This window comes from Panthera tigris, chromosome A1, assembly GCF_018350195.1.
Source record: "Panthera tigris isolate Pti1 chromosome A1, P.tigris_Pti1_mat1.1, whole genome shotgun sequence".
NCBI lineage: Eukaryota > Metazoa > Chordata > Mammalia > Carnivora > Felidae > Panthera > Panthera tigris.
Genome location: NC_056660.1, coordinates 201680926 through 201697881, shown reverse-complemented (window position 1 = coordinate 201697881; position 16956 = coordinate 201680926). Strand labels below are relative to the sequence as shown.

At 34.0% G+C, this 16956-nt stretch overlaps 1 protein-coding gene and 1 non-coding gene across 2 annotated transcripts in view; both read right to left on the bottom strand.

Moving 5' to 3' along the window:
• HCN1 (hyperpolarization activated cyclic nucleotide gated potassium channel 1) overlaps window positions 1-16956 on the bottom strand; it is a 386411-nt gene that overhangs the window by 217452 nt on the left and 152003 nt on the right. The gene's annotated exons all lie outside the window — the stretch shown is intronic.
• Window positions 9072-9212, bottom strand: LOC122231985. Its single transcript, XR_006209297.1, has one exon. It is a non-coding gene; the product is annotated as a U4 spliceosomal RNA (small nuclear RNA).

The following is a 16956-nucleotide window of genomic DNA, read 5'->3' as shown; positions in this document are numbered from 1 at the left end:
TGAATGTAAATGGACTGAATGCTCCAACCAAAAAAACATAGGGTATCAGAATGGATAAAAAACAAACAAACAAACAAACAAACAAACAAGACCCATCTATTTGCTGTCTACAAGAGACTCATTTTAGACCTGAGGACACCTTCAGATTGGAAGTGAGGGAATGAGAACTATCTGTCAGGCTACTGGAAATCAAAAGAAAGCTGGACTAGCCATACTTATATCAGACAAACTAGACTTTAAATTAAAGGATGTAACAAGAGAGGAAGAAGGGCATTATATAATAATTACAGGGTCTATCCATCAGGAAGAGAAAACAATTATAAATGTCTATGTGCTGAAATGGGAGCCCCCAAATACATAAAACAATGAATCACAAACATAAGCAACCTTATTGATGAGAATGTGGTAATTGCAGGGGACTTTAATACCCCACTTACAACAGTGGATAGATCATCTAGACACAGGATCAATAAAGAAACAAGGGCCCTGAATGATACATTGGATCAGATGGACTTGACAGATATATTTAGAACTCTGCATGCCAAACAGAATATACCTTCTTCTCGAGTGCACATAGAACATTCTCCAAGATAGATCACATACTGGGTCACAAAACAGCCTTTAATAAGTATAAAAGAGTTGATATCAGACCATGTACACTTTCAGACCACAATGCTATGAGACTTGAAATCAACCACAGGAAAAAGTCTGGAAAACCTCCAAAAGCATGGAGGTTAAAGAACACCCTACTAAAGAATGAATGGGTCAACCAGGCAATTAGAGACGAAATTAAAAAATATATGGAAACAAATGAAAATGAAAATACAACAATCCAAATGCTCTGGGATGCAGCGAAGGCAGTCCTGAGAGGAAAATACATTGCAATCCAGGCCTCTCTCCAGAAAAAAGAAGAAAAATCCCAAATATAAAATCAAACAGCACACCTAAAGGAAATAGAAGCAGAACAGCAAAGACACCCCAAACCCAGCAGAAGAAGAGAAATAATAAAGATCAGAGCAGAAATAAACAATATAGAATCTAAAAAAAAAACTGTAGAGCATATCAATGAAACCAAGAGTTGTTTTTTTTGAAAAAATAAACAAAATTGATAAACCTCTAGTCAGGCTTCTCAAAAAGAAAAGGGAGATGGCCCAAATAGATAAAATCATGAGTTAAAATGGAATTATTACAACCAATCCCTCAGAAATACAAGCAATTATCAGGGAATACTATGACAAATTATATGCCAACAAACTGGACAACCTGGAAGAAATGGACAAATTCCTAAACACCCACACACTTCTAAAACTCAAACAGGAAGAAATAGAAAACTTGAACAGACCCATAACCAGCAAAGAAATTGAATCAGTTATCAAAAATCTCCTAACAAATAAGTGTCCAGGACCAGATGGCTTCCCTGGGAAATTCTACCAGACATTTAAAGCAGAGATAATACCTATCCTTCTCAAGCTATTCCAAAAAATAGAAAGGGAAGGAAAATTTCCAGACTCATTCTATGAAGCCAGCATTACTTTGATTCCCAAACCAGATAGAGACCCAGCAAAGAAAGAGAACTACAGGCCAGTATCCCTGATTAATATGGATGCAAAAATTCTCAACAAGATACTAGCAAATAGAATTCAACAGCATATGAAAAGAATTATTCACCATGATCAAGTGGGATTCATTCCTGGGATGCAGGGCTGGTTCAACATTCTCAAATCAATCAATATGATACATCACATTAATAAAAGAAAAGATGAGAACCATATGATCCTGTCAATCGATGCAAAAAAGGCCTTTGACAAAATCCAGCACCCTTTCTTAATAAAAACCCTCGAGAAAGTCGGGATAGAAGGAACATACTTAAACATCATAAAAGCCATTTATGAAAACCCCACAGCTAACATCATCCTCAATGGGGAAAAACTGAGAGCTTTCCCCTGAGATCAGGAACACGACAGGGATGTCCACTCTCACCGCTGTTGTTTGACATAGTGTTGGAAGTGCTAGCATCAGCAATCAGACAACAAAAGGAAATCAAAGGCATCAAAACTGGCAAAGAGGAAGTCAAGCTTTCAATTTTTGCAGGTAACATGATATTATACATGGAAAACCCAATAGACTCCACCAAAAGTCTGCTAGAACTGATACATGAATTCAGCAAAGTCGCAGGATACAAAATTAATGTACAGAAATCAGTTGCATTCTTATACACTAATAATGAAGCAACAGAAAGACAAATAAAGAAACTGATCCCATTCACAAATGCACCAAGAAGCATGAAATACCTAGGAATAAACCTAACCAAAGATGTAAAAGATCTGTATGCTGAAAACTATAGAAAGCTTATGAAGGAAATTGAAGAAGATATAAAGAAATGGAAAAACATTCCATGCTCATGGATTGGAAGAATGAATATTGTTAAAATGTCAGTACTACCCAAAGCTATCTACACATTCAATGCAATCCCAATCAAAATTGCACCAGCATTCTTCTTGAAGCTAGAACAAGCAATCCTAAAATTTGTATGGAACCACAAAAGACCCCGAATAGCCAAAGTAATAGTGAAGAAGAAGACCAAAGACAGAGGCATCACAATCCAACTTTAGCCTCTACTACAAAGCTATAATCATCAAGACAGCATGGTATTGGCACAAAAACAGACACATAGACCAATGGAATAGAATAGAGACTCCAGAATTGGACCCACAAAAGTATGGCCAACTAATCTTTGACAAAGCAGGAAAGAATATCCAATGGAAAAAAGTCTCTTTAACAAATGGTGCTGGGAGAACAGCAACATGCAGAAGAATGAAACTAGACCACTTTCTTATACCATTCACAAAAATAAACTCAAAATGGATAAAGGACATGAATGTGAGACAGGAAACCATCAAAATCCTAGGGGAGAAAGCAGGAAAAAACCTCTCTGACCTCAGGCGCAGCAATTTCTTACTTGACACATCTCCAAAGGAAAGGGAATTAAAAGCAAAAATGAACTATTGGGACCTCATGAAGATAAAAAGCTTCTGCACTGCAAAGGAAACAAACAACAAAACTAAAAGGTAACCGACGGAATGGGAAAAGATGTTTGCAATGACATATCAGACAAAGAGCTAGTATCCAATATCTATAAAGAACTCACCAAACTCCACACCTGAAAAACAAATAACCCAGTGAAAAAATGGGCAGAAAACATGAATAGATACTTCTCTAAAGAAGACATCCAGATGGCCAACAGGCACATGAAAAGATATTCAATGTCACTCCTCATCAGGGAAATACAAATCAAAACCACACTGAGATATCATCTCACGCCAGTCAGAGTGGCTAAAATGAACGCATCAGGAGACTATAGATGCTGGAGAGGATGTGGAGAAATGGGAACCCTCTTGCACTGTTGGTGGGAATGCAAACTGGTGTAGCCACTCTGGAAAACAGTGTGGAGGTTCCTCAAAAAATTAAAAATAGACCTACCCTATGAACTAGCAATAGCGCTGCTAGGAATTTACCCAAGGGATACAGGAGTGCTGATGCATAGGGGCACTTGTACCTCAATGTTTATAGCAGCACTTTCAACAATAGCCAAATTATGGAAAGAGCCTAAATGTCCATCAACTGATGAATGGGTAAAGAAATTGTGGTTTATATACACAATGGAATACTACGTGGCAATGAGAAAGAATGAAATATGGCCTTTTGTAACAATGTGGATGGAACTGGAGACTGTTATGCTAGGTGAAATAAGTCATACACAGAAAGACAGATCCCATATGTTTTCACTCTTATGTGGATCCTGAGAACTTAACAGAAGACCATGGGGGAGGGGAAGGAAAAAAAAAGTTAGAGCAGGAGGGAGCCAAACCATAAGAAACTTAAAAACTGAGAACAAACTGAGGGTTGATGGGGGGTGGGAGGGCAGGGAAAGTGGGTGATGGGCACTGAGGAGGGCCCTGTTGGGATGAGCCCTGGGTGTTGTATTGAAACCAATTTGACAATAAATTTCATATTAAAAAATAAAATAAATAAGTAAACATTTAAAAATTATAAAATTTGGGCAATTTAGAAGAATGCAAATTTTCTTGTTTTAAAATTAATGTGTTCTAGCTAAGGCATGCTACATCATGTTGTGGCCATACTACAGATTTTAAAGCAAGTAGAAAGTTATGCCATTTTTCTGATAGATTTTAACAGTGTAAAGACTCAATGATTCAGGTAAAAACTTATTGATTAATTCACTTAAAATTTTTAAGATTTTGTAAATCAAGTTTAAATTAATGTGTTTATTAAAAAGAAAATATTTATGAAGATTCTTATTTACCAGTCCTGGACACAAACAATTTTCACAGTGTCTAAAATAATACATAATATGTAGGGGCACTTGGGTGGCTCAGTCTGTTAAGCATCCGACTTCGGCTCAGGTCATGATCTCCTGGTTCATGATTTCGAGTTTCACATCGGGCTCTCTATGCTGTAAGCACAGAGCCCACTTCAGATCCTCTGTCCCCCTCTCTCTCTGCCTGTGCCCCACTTGTACACTCACTCACTCTCTCTCTCTTGCTCTCTCTCAAAATAAATGAACATTAAAAATTAAAAAAAAATAGTAAGTAATGTGTAGTATGTAGACATATGGGTGAAGGGTTTTTGGATTAGGTGAATGGATATCAGATTTGGTAAAGTATCAACTTGTTATTTCACATTGTAGCTTCAATAACCTATAATTCTTGTTTAAAATTGGATTGCATTTGTGCAATAATGTGTCTGATCTTAGCACATAATTTAAACATTATTAGTCACCATGGTGATACAGCCTAAAAGTTTGCATAATCATAAATAAATCCTAAAATTAATAGCTTGGCCATATTACCTTAAATTCAATCTGTTAGTAGATGAAACTGACTTGGAAAAAATAATTTATGTTCTGTGAACTCACTGTTTTGCTTAGTAATTCTCAGTAGGGAGTGGCATGATTTTCTCCTCAGTTTATTAAAATTCCTAACGACACTTTTTATAGAATTTAAGAAAATCTACACGTATAACTGCACAACTCTTCTTTTGATGAATTTTCCCCTTTTTATCATACTCTCTATCCTAATAGTTACTGTAAAATAAAATCAAATGCTATCAAGGAGAGTAAAATGTCATAAATTGATGATGAGTAACATTACACAAGGTTTAACATGCAAACTGAAACTTGATTAGATGGCAGTTTCAAATGACTAAGTGGGCAGCAGAGCAAAATGATGGTTGATTAGGGTCTTCCCAGTGGCAATTTCTACTGTTACAGAGTAAAATACTAAATAATCCTGATTATACTATATTATAATTGTAACTAATTTCTTTACCAGTATGAAGCCAGCTGGAGTCAAGTTGCACTGGTGTGTGTGTGTGTGTGTGTGTGTGTTGTGTGTGGATGTGAAGGGCTAACAATCTTCCAGGGAGTAGTTCTTATATTTCCTAATAGTTTAAATGCTCTTATTTTCTTTCTCACCCACTGTATTATCTAGTGTATGCACAGGAAAGTATGCACCTTCACCTGGAAATCACAAATCTAGAAATAAGAACTAATTCCTTGTCTAGATATAAGCTCATATAAACAAAAATCCTGGAGATAATCTTTTGTTCCATTCTGTCTTTTCCAGTTCATATCCAAGCCAAGTGAGGGTTCTAATTTTAAAATACATCCAGACCTTAGCCTCTTTCACTACCTCTTCCACCTATAGCCTGGCCCTAACCCTTCTCATCTATTGCCTGTGTCAGTACAATAATCCAGGCATCTGCCCATGTTTATACCATTAGCAATACAGCAGCCAGTTCACTAAAACCTGAGTCATGTCACACCATTCTTCAGAAATGTTTTTGCATTTCTGTATACCATTAATGAAGTAGCAGAGAGCAAAATAAGAAATCAGTCCCACTTACAATTGTACCAAAACCAGTAAGATACCAGAAATAAACCTAATCACAGAGGTGAAAGACCTGTACTCTGAAATGATAAAACACCAATGAAAGAAGTTAAAAATGACACAAATAAATGGAAAAGCATCCCATGTTCATAGATTAGAAGAACAAATATTGTTAAAATGTCTATACTATCCAAGAAATCTACATAACACATTTAATGCAGTCCTTAACATAATATCAGTAGCATTTTTCACAGAACTAGAACAAACAATCCTAAAATGTGTATGGAACCACAAAAATCTCAAATAGCTAAAGCAACTTTGAAAAAGAAAAGCAAAGCTGGAGATATCTCAATTCTGGACTTCAAGTTATGTTACAAAGCTATAGTGATCAAAACAGTATGGTACTGGCACAAAAATAGACACATGGATCAACAGAACAAATAGAAAACTGAGAAATGAACCCATAACTATATGGTCAATTAATCTTAGACAAGCAGGAAAATGAAACCATAAAATCCTATAGGACAACACAGATAATAATCTCTTTGACAAAGGCTGTAGCAACTTCTTACTAGATATGTCTCCGGAGGCAAGAGAAACAAAAGCAAAAATAAACTACTGGAACTACATCCAAATAAAAAGCTTCTGCACAGTGAAGGAAACACTCAACAAAACTAAAAGGCAACTTCCAGGATGGGAGAAGATATTTGCAAATGACATATCTGATAAAGGGTTAGTATCCAAAATCTATAAATAACTTACTGAACTCAACACCCCAAATACAAATAATCTAGTGAAGAAATGGGCAGAAGACACAAATAGACATTTTCCAAAGAAGGCATCCAGATGGCAAACAGCCACATGAAAAGAGGCTTAACATCACTCATCATCAGGGAAATGCAAATCAAAACTACAATGAGATACCACTGCACACTGTCAGAATGGCTAAAATTAACAATATAGGAAACAACAGATGTTGGTGAGAATGTGGAGAAAGGGGAACCCTCTTAAACTGCTTGTGGGAATGCAAACTGATGTAGCTACTCTGGAAAACGGTATGGAGTTTCCTCTTAAAAACAGAACTACCCTACGATCCAACATTGCACTACTAGGTATTTACCCAAAGAATACAAAAATACTAATTCAATGGGATACATACAGCTCAAATAGCAGCATTATCAATAATAGCCAAATTATGGAAACATTCCAAGTATCCATTGACCGATGAGTGGATAAAGAAGATGTAGTATATATATATATATATACAATGGAATATTATTCAGCCATAAAAGAAAATGAAATCTTGCCAATTCCAATTCCAGCATGTATGGAATAGAGAGTATTACACTAAGTGAAATAAGTCAGTTGGAGAAAGACAAACACCACATGATTTCACTTACATGTGGAATTTAAGAAACAAAACAAAATAAGCAAAGGGGAAAAGAGAGCAAGAAGGAGGCAAACCAGGAAACAGATTCTTAAGTATAGAGAACAAACTGATGGTTACCAGAGGGGAGGTGGGTGGGGAATGGGTTAAATAGGTGATGGGGATTAAGGAGTTCACTTATTGTGATGAGCACCAGGTGATGTATAAAACTGTTGACTTTCTATATGGTATACCTGAAACTAATATTACACTGTATGCTAACTCACTGGAATTTAAATAAAAACTTAAAAAATAAATAAAACATTTAAATGATCTCCCAAAGCAAGTTAGAAGCCAGTCTTTACGATGGTTTACAAGACACTAGAGCCACACTGCCCACATGTGGCTACTGAGCACTTGAAATATGTCTGGGCAAAATTGAAATATGCTGTATATACAAATTATATACTGAACTTCAAAGACTTAGAATGAAAAACTGTAAAGACTTAAAAAGTAAAACACTTTGTTAATACTTTTACATTGATTACAACTGAAAATTTTATTTTGCATGTCTTGGAGTAAATAAAATATAACATTAATTTTATCTGCTTTTTATTTTTACTTAAATTTTTTTAAATTTAAGTATAATTAACATACAGTTTGGTGTGTACAATATAATGATTCAACAATTCTGTACATTACTCAGTGCTCATCATGATAAATGTACTTGTAATCCACTTCACTTATTTCACCCATTTATCTGCTTATTTTTATATTTTTGTCATACATACTAAAAAATTAAAACTTACATATATGGTTCATATTATTTTTTTCTCTGGAAATCACTGTACTAGAAGGTCTGGTGACAGTTGCTTCTCTGACCCTACCCCCTAATTCCTGCCTCATCTCTGGCTGAGCTGGGACCACACTGGCTTCCTTGTTCTTCATTCATTCCTTGTGTCAGGTTCACACTTGCCGAAGAATAATATCAGACTTCGTGTGCCTTAAAGCTGGTAAATGGTGGGTCAATCAGGTAGCAAATTTTTGTGAACAATATATAGTCTTCTAGACACTGAAATTTTATAGTAAACATTATAGTCATATGTTCTCTGTACCCAAGGAGCCTGCATTCTAGTTGGGATATGTTATAATGCTTATAAAATGCAAATTTTAGAATCTTCATTCACTCAATATAATAATTGATTAAATATCTGAAACTTAGCAAACTACTGGAAAAACAATGTAGAGTGTTTGCTTTGTAAAATATTGCCAAAGAAGTGAAGATGATTATTAAGATAGATTCAACAAAAATCTCTCTCTTTCTCTCTCTCTCTCTCAATCATACAAAACTATTACCCAGGTTTTATTTTCTCTGTAGAGCTTCTCTTTACCTAAAATTATTGTTTGATATTGTTAAATTGTATATTCCATTATTCTGCAACTAAATGTAGGGTCGATTCTAGTTTATCATAGCACATGGTAAGCACCCATTACATATTTATTAAATGCACATATTAATTAAATGTCAAATATACCGCAATAATCATTGTAATTCAAAGGAAAATTAGTATCCTAACTGAAAGCGGAATTTGACTCTCTTGAAAGAGCAAATGAATATTGTGAATTTTAACAGTTATGTCTTTGCTTAATTTTTTAAGTTATTCTGAACTTTAAAACAAATGGATGAATAAGAAGTAACTATTACGAAAATACTTATAATAAAGAGAGAAAAATGATAGTTAAAAACAGTTGAATGCTAATACATTATAACATATTACATTTATTACATATAATAAATCTTTTACATAATATAGATTCTTAAAAGCTTCTTATAAATCAAACGTAATCATAATATGCATCAATTATAATTAAACAATAGCAATAATCGGTGCCTCAGATAAACCTCACTGGCTACGATACTGCCACTGTGCAAAGCTGTATAATTAAACAACAAAACTCATTATATAAAGGGATATTTTTGGTGAAGCTTTATATAAGATAAAGATTTTTATATATACATTTTCATGCTTAGCTTTTAATGATAATCAGGTTTTAATTGCATAGACTTAACATAATAACTGCTTTTATAATAGCATTTTTGACACTAATTTTATCATTAACAAACCTATTTTTTTTAATGTTTATGTATTTTTGGGAGAGAGAGAAAGAGAGAGAGCGAGTGCGAGCGAGGGAGGGACAGAGAGAGAGGGAGACACAGAATCTAAAGCAGACTCCAGGCTCTAAGCTGTCAGCACAGAGCCCAACAGGGGCTCAAAATCACAGACTGTGAGATCATGACCTGAGCCGCAGTTGGATGCTCACCCAACTGAGTCATTCAGGCACCCCTACAAACCTATTTTTACCTGAAATTAACAGCACCTACAAATATATAATTTCATTCAAAATAATCTCACTTTGGGAGCCAAATAATAAAATGGATAGAGATGTATCATGAAAGTGAACACACAGTAGAAAAAAATAAGTATTTTGTAAGGTCCTTACAATTATTTTAAACAACAGCTCATTATTTCAATCCTTCCTATCTCCTCAATCAAAATATGCTAAAAATCATGTCAGTAAAAATAATATTAAGAATGCAACAGAATTGCCTGGGTGGCTTAGTTGGTTAAGCATCCGACTTCTGCTCAGGTCATGATCTCACTGTTTGTGAGTTCAAGCCTCCCGTCAGGCTCTGTGCTGACAGCTCAGAGCCTGGAGCCTGCCTCGGTTTCTGTGTCTCCCTCTCTCTCTCTCTGTCCCTCCCCACTCATGCTCGCTCTCTCTCTCTCTCTCTCAAAAATAAACATTTTAAAAAAAATTAAAAAAAGAAAGAATGCCTTGGAACATATTTGAGGTAAACAGGCATCCAAAAAGATATGTTTACTATGGAACAGGAAAATGATTATTGTGTTAACTTTCCAAAATGATTTAGAAATTTTTTTTCTTAAATTTTGAAGCACCTAGTGTCATCTAGGGGTTCTTGGATACCTTTTGGAATTCATATTACTACAAATAATCTAACAATATGCTTTATCTTTTTAGTAATTCAAAATATTATACTTAATCAAATACTTTGAACCATCACTGCTGATTCTTATTCTAAAAGAAAAATAATTACGCATTTATTTTCTTAAGAATGTCACTAACCAGCAAATAAGGTGTGTACACATTGCTTTGAGATTTTTAATAATTATATGGATGTCAAGCAATGAAATAGCCAGTGATTAAATTGAAAGGGCAAATTGCAGGGACTCCTAAATCATTTTATCTTTCACAAGGACACACAGTGTAAGACCCTGAATTTTATTTTTCACAGCTCATTAAGACATATATAAATTTCCCATTAGGACATCAATAGTAATAATTGCTTACAGATTTAAAGTATATTAGCTCCAAGCACATCTTTGTCTGTATGTTAATAGTGCATTTCCATAAAAAAGTGTTTTAAATATCTGAAATTACTGCTGATTGAGTAATATTACATTAGTAATAATAGCTGATAACACATGACTTAAAACATGTAAACAGTTCAAAAGTTTATATCTTTTTTCGGGGTGCCTGGGTGGCTCAGTCGGTTGGGTGTCTGACTTCGGCTCAGGTCACGATCTCGCGGTATGTGAGTTCGAGCCCCACGTAGGGCTCTGTGCTGACTGCTCAGAGCCTGGAGCCTGTTTCGGATTCTGTGTCTCCCTCTCTCTCTGACCCTCCCCCGTTCATGCTCTGTCTCTCTCTGTCTCAAAAATAAATAAACGTTAAAAAAAAATTAAAAAAAAAAGTTTATATCTTTTAAAAGGTAACTGTGAAGCCATTTCCTTGAGGTAAGCACTGTCATTAAGTTTCTTATATTTCTAGAATTCTTTATGTAACATAAATACTATGTGCACAGCATTTGCACACACACTACATATCCTTTTTAAATAAACATAAATAAGAATAATTATATATGCTTTATTTACCTTGTTTTTCTCAATTATTGTATCTTGAAAGTTTTCTTTATTAACACATAGAAAATTGCTGCAATAGAGTTTTAACAGTTTAGTAGTATTTTAATATAGGGATGTCCTAACATTCATTTAACCACTACTCTGAAGATGAATACTACTTTTTTGAGGTAAAATAATTTAGGGTCATAAATGGCATTTTGGAAATATAAATATAATCAAAGAAGTTAAAAAATCAAATCTCACATATATTTCCATCTTCAAAAATCTACTCACTGTTAACTCTAATTTTACAATCTTAATATATTTGTAAAGTATAGGAACAGTTAGAATGAACTTCTGAGATTATGCATGGCTTATTAAAATCAGTTCATTTTCATTTACTTTGTTTTACCCAATAATGTACTCCTTGAGAGATCCTATCTTATTTATTATTTTATCTCTAGGCTTTAGGAAAAAAAGTTCAAAAATAATTTAAAAATACATTTATTTTAAATAGCTAAGAGTTCATTTAATGCTAGATTCTTGTTATGTTATTTTTCTAGGAAGATATTAAAATATTTAAACAGTCTTCTGAAAGGCAAAATTTCATATATTTTTAGCATAGATTTACTAGAATGTGACTATTTTCCCTTTAAAGCAGTCCCTAATTTCATTTGTTTTGGAATTGCCCCCTCAACCAGGTTGTAAATTTCAGGATGGAAATAATGTTTCATTAACTCTTCTCTTTCCCACACTGTTTGACCGAATTCAGACATATGTAAATTCAGGCATATGTAAAACTACAATGTATTGTTTGCATTATATTATATATGATGTAAATTTCAGGACTACTATGCAAAAGCTACAGTATCATTTAGTGTTTACCAGTTGCAGTTGAAACATGTTTGAATAACCTCTTTAAAATTCAGAAGGATATGGTCTAACGAATTATAATCCAAGTGTATGGAAGGGATTCTACCACATACTACACTTTTATTTAATACGTATCCTGAAAAATAACAAAACTAGTACTTTCGGCAAATAGATGAATTGTGGTTGATGTTGAACTGACATTAATGTGTAAATGAAGATAGCTAAGAAGGGGAAAAAGGGTAAAGGATATGTACAAAAGGCAATACTAAAAGAGAATCAGAATGGCCAACAAACACATGAAAAAGGTTGAATATCACTAATAATCAAGAATGAATGCAATTTCAAAGAGTAATGGGATCTACCATTTTTAATAATTGAGATAACACTAGGCCAAATAATTTTGACTCTATCCCTTACTAGCTATGTACAAGTTATTCAATGTTTATTTGCCTTTATTTTTACACTTTTATTTTTTTAATGTTTATTTATTTTTGAGAGAAAGAGAGGGAGAGAGCAGGGGAGGAGCAGAGAGAGAGGAAGACAGAGAATCACAAGCAGGCTCCATGATGTCAGTGGAGAGCCCCACGCAGGACTCGATCTCACGAAGGGTAAGATCATGACCTGAGACAAGATCAAGAGCTGGATGCTTAACCAACTGAGCCACCCACGTGCTCCCATTTTCTCACTTTTAAATTCAGAATAATAACAGTATCCACCTAATAAAATTGCTATGTAAATTAAATAAAACATCTAAAAGAAAGTCTGAGGACAGTAATAAGAGGTTAACAAAAAGAATAATAATAGTGAACATTTAATAAATAACTGAATGTTGAGTCAAGAGAAATTTTTATGTACTTGCATGTGAAAAAAATTGGCAATACTGAAGTAGAAATTGTCCAAACGTGTAAGTATTCGTATCGCAGTAATATGTATACCTATACAACATTAGAAACAATGCAAATGTTGGTATATACGTACAATAGAAGATAACACAATAGTTAAAATGAATAAATAAAGTAAATAAATCAAAAGAATCAAACTTTTAGCTCTCCTTTCCTATAGGAAACGTTGTAGGTGAACAGAATACTTGATGAAATGTTAAGTATTCAGTGAATACATGAAGAAAGCGTATGCTAATTAGAATTTCACTGTTTTGTGACCTTTAATGAAACAATGGATTTAGGCAGTGGCTTCTAACATCACAGAGAAGACGGTATGTTCCTTCTGATGTAAGCACACACCACCACCTGTGATAGAGTCTTGTCAAAAAAAAAAAAAAAAAATCAAACGTGAATCTTACTACTAAGTTAAAGGAAATAAAGGGAAGATAACATTTTGACATTAGCACTCTCCAGACCTTGGGAAACTGAAGGCAAATGAACAGGCTTCTCCAACAAACACCAAAGGAAGGAGAGAGACAGAGAAAGAGAGACAGAGATAGAAACTGATTTTAGATCTACATTCAGACTAAATGATACTTAGGAGATATCTTTACTTGGATTCTGATTAGAAAAAGAGTTTTAAATGAAAAAGAAAGGAAGACATGTGGGAAATGTGAGTACTGACTAATGAAAATAAAGAAATGGGAGTGGCGGGGGGCACGCCTGGCTGGCTCCATGGGCATAGCGGGTGACTCTTGATTTCAGGGTTGTAAGTTCCCGCCACAGGCTGGGTGTACAGATTACTTAAAAATAAAAGTTAAAAAAAAAAAAAAAAGAAAGAAAGAAAGAAATGGTTTGTTTTTTTTTTAATTTTTTAAGCTTTATTTATTTTTGAGAGAGAGAGACAGAGCATGAGTGGGGGAGGAGCAGAGAGAGGGAGACACATAATCGGAAGCAGGTTCCAGGATCCCAGTGGTCAGCAAAGAGCTCAACATGGGGCTCCAACCTAAGAACCATGTGATCATGACCTGAGCCAAAGTCGGATGCCTAACAGACTGAGCCACCCAGATGCCCCAAGAAATGTGTCTTTTTTTAAAGCACATTAATATTTTATTTTTTAACATCTTCATTTTAATAGTTCAACTTTTAATAAGCCAAAATGGTATTTTACCTGGGATTTTTTCATAATCATATGTGGAAAGAAGTTTGCATATAGTTAAAACAAACTGTCTAAGTGTTGAAAACTGCTGGAACTACAGGAGGGTAAATTAAAACCATACCATTTATTTTTTAACATATTTAGAATTGCCATAATTTTAATATATATTAATTCATACATAAGATAAAATACATAATATTTTACCATTTTCAAATGGCAGTTTGATTTTTCATCAATATATAATATGATTATTATTGAGCACCTATTAGAAACAAGGAAAGTTGGCTAATCAGGCTTACATTAACATGTCACTCCTTGTCCTTACCAAATAAAGGTGTTACGACGTCTTCGTAAGTTCAAACCTAAATAACTCTAAGTACGATCTTGCTCATCTTCTCTTTGCTCAAGTAACAAGAGTAGTATAGTTATATATACCAGAATGAAATTGTATTAGATAAATAATTGCAACTCACAATAAAAATAATAAAGTTTACTTACAGATTACATTTATTTACATACTAAAATATAGTTCAGACTGAGTAAGACTGCCTTTTGCCATGTGAAAACCAAAAAAAAAAATATTTGGAAAAAATATTTTATTGTTTTAAGACATCTTACATGTTTTACTTCTAGGGATCAATCTATAAGCAATTACATTTTCATGTCTGTCACCAATGAGTGGTGCCAGTTACCAGCTGACCGACCCTAGTCATTTGGAGAACAAAATCCATCTCCAATTTGATTGTCAGTTCAAAACTTCTAGAAAAAAATAATTAAATATCATTGAAATATTAATATTAATAATTAATATTAATGACCATATTTTTACATGTTTGTACCTGTTTTCTGGGGTTTTTTTCATTCCAACTAAATAAGGAGGTAACAATTCAAGCAACACAAATATAAGCTGTTTTTTATCAACATAAAAGGAAATTACAACTCAAATATATCTTGTTAAATTACTTTTTGTTTTATTTTTATCTCCATCTTTATTCATGAGTTGGAAAAGCTTTAAAACCTTTCCCACAGAACAAACTGTTTGTTTAAAGGTACAGCTCTCTACAGAGATCATGTTTTTCTTACTAAATTAATTGTCATCCTTCTTTTCCATTCATTTAATATTAATCCTATTATATCATCAAAGCTCATGGAGAATAGAAAATTCTTATTAACTCAAAGGAAATGCCTTGAAAATATTCAGAAGAGACAGTGTTACACATCTAGTAGCTGCAAAACTGCAAACTAATGGTAACATTTTTTAATAAAAATAAATATTCCCATTCACCATCAACAATAAAGAGATAACACTGTTAATAATAAGAGTTAGGAGATCATTAGTTGTGAGGCTAGGGATAAAAGAAAAAAAATACTTTGTAGAGGAAATGTTTTATAGCGAGTCTATTAGAACAGAAGTTGTACCACAAAGCGTTTTTTTTTTCTTTTTTGATACAGCAGAGACATTAGCATGTTGTACATCATGAAAAAAAAAAACAAGTAGAAAATATAGATTTCACATTAACATGGACCACACTCAAGTGAACAATTGTGCAGCTTATGTGATGCTCCATAGTTTCTGCCCTTTTCCTTCCCTTTCCAACTTGCCTATTTATTGGAGAGGAACACGGCCAAGTTCAATTCATCACCGCTACACACAGCTTCCCTGCAATGCTGCCACTGGCACCCACTCCCTCCATCTGGCCTTAGTCTGAGCATGGTTTCCTCTACAACTGTTGCCAGTCTGTTGCCATAGCAGCAGCTAAGAGGGCGATGGTGGGATGGGAAAAGAAGGAAAGCACGCTCCATATCCATGCCCCTTACGGAGATTTTGAAATGGTTCCAAAGTCCCACTGAAAATGTGACAGAAAAAAAGAAGAAGAATAAACAGTCTTACAAAAGATATCCACAATAGAGAAACACCTTTTTTTCTTTTCCCAAAGGGAAATAAACGTGTATTAGGGAGAAACAGTTCAACCTGCAAACTGAGAATTAAGCAACATGCTCACATGGTTGGAAAGGAAAGGAAGCAGTGGATTATATGACGAAGGAGGGTGTTTAGGCCTTTATTAGTGGAAGGGTAGAAAAACAAGCACTTTTCTAAAAGCAAAAGTGTTATAGCTCAATGTTTGGAACTCCTTTTTAAACTAAAAGCTATGCACTGACTCCTAAAATTCTACATTGATATTTGAATGAATATAAAGGTAAGCATTGTCTAGTTACTATATTGTAATTCCAGGTTACAAGTCATCATTACCAGTATTTAATTTCTGATTTTAAAATGATATATGGTACACCTGCATATATTTCCAGAAAAATAAATCTTACCAGAATTTCACTAAAACTTATTTTAATTTTATATATGGATTCTGAGTATAATCAAAGGGATATACAAACTTATATGCAGAAAAGCAACGTAACATAAACCAAGCACTAAAAATTAAAGGGAAGACAGAAATCAACTAATTCTAATCTTAGCTTTTAAAAAGCTTACTGTGAAAGCGTTTGGCAAGTAGGACTATTACTGACTCTTAAAGTTCATATGACAATTACTGAGTTGGAAATATGTCTTAAAAGGGCATCGTATCTTTTTCCTATGTCCAAGTAGGAGTACAGGAAAAATCTCAGACAAAGGCTGCTGTGTACTACTTTTGAAAGTAGTTCTACACAGAAAGTCAGACTGTGCCATTTGTCTTACAATCCAAATTATTCTCCATGTTCATAGTTTTCATCTTTTTGTAATGTAAATAACAGAAGATCGATGGCCAACTTTTCCTCAAATATTCAGCATTACCTCTGTTCCTGGGATCAAACATTGTGCATTGTGTTTCTGGGAAAAAGTTAGGAAAAG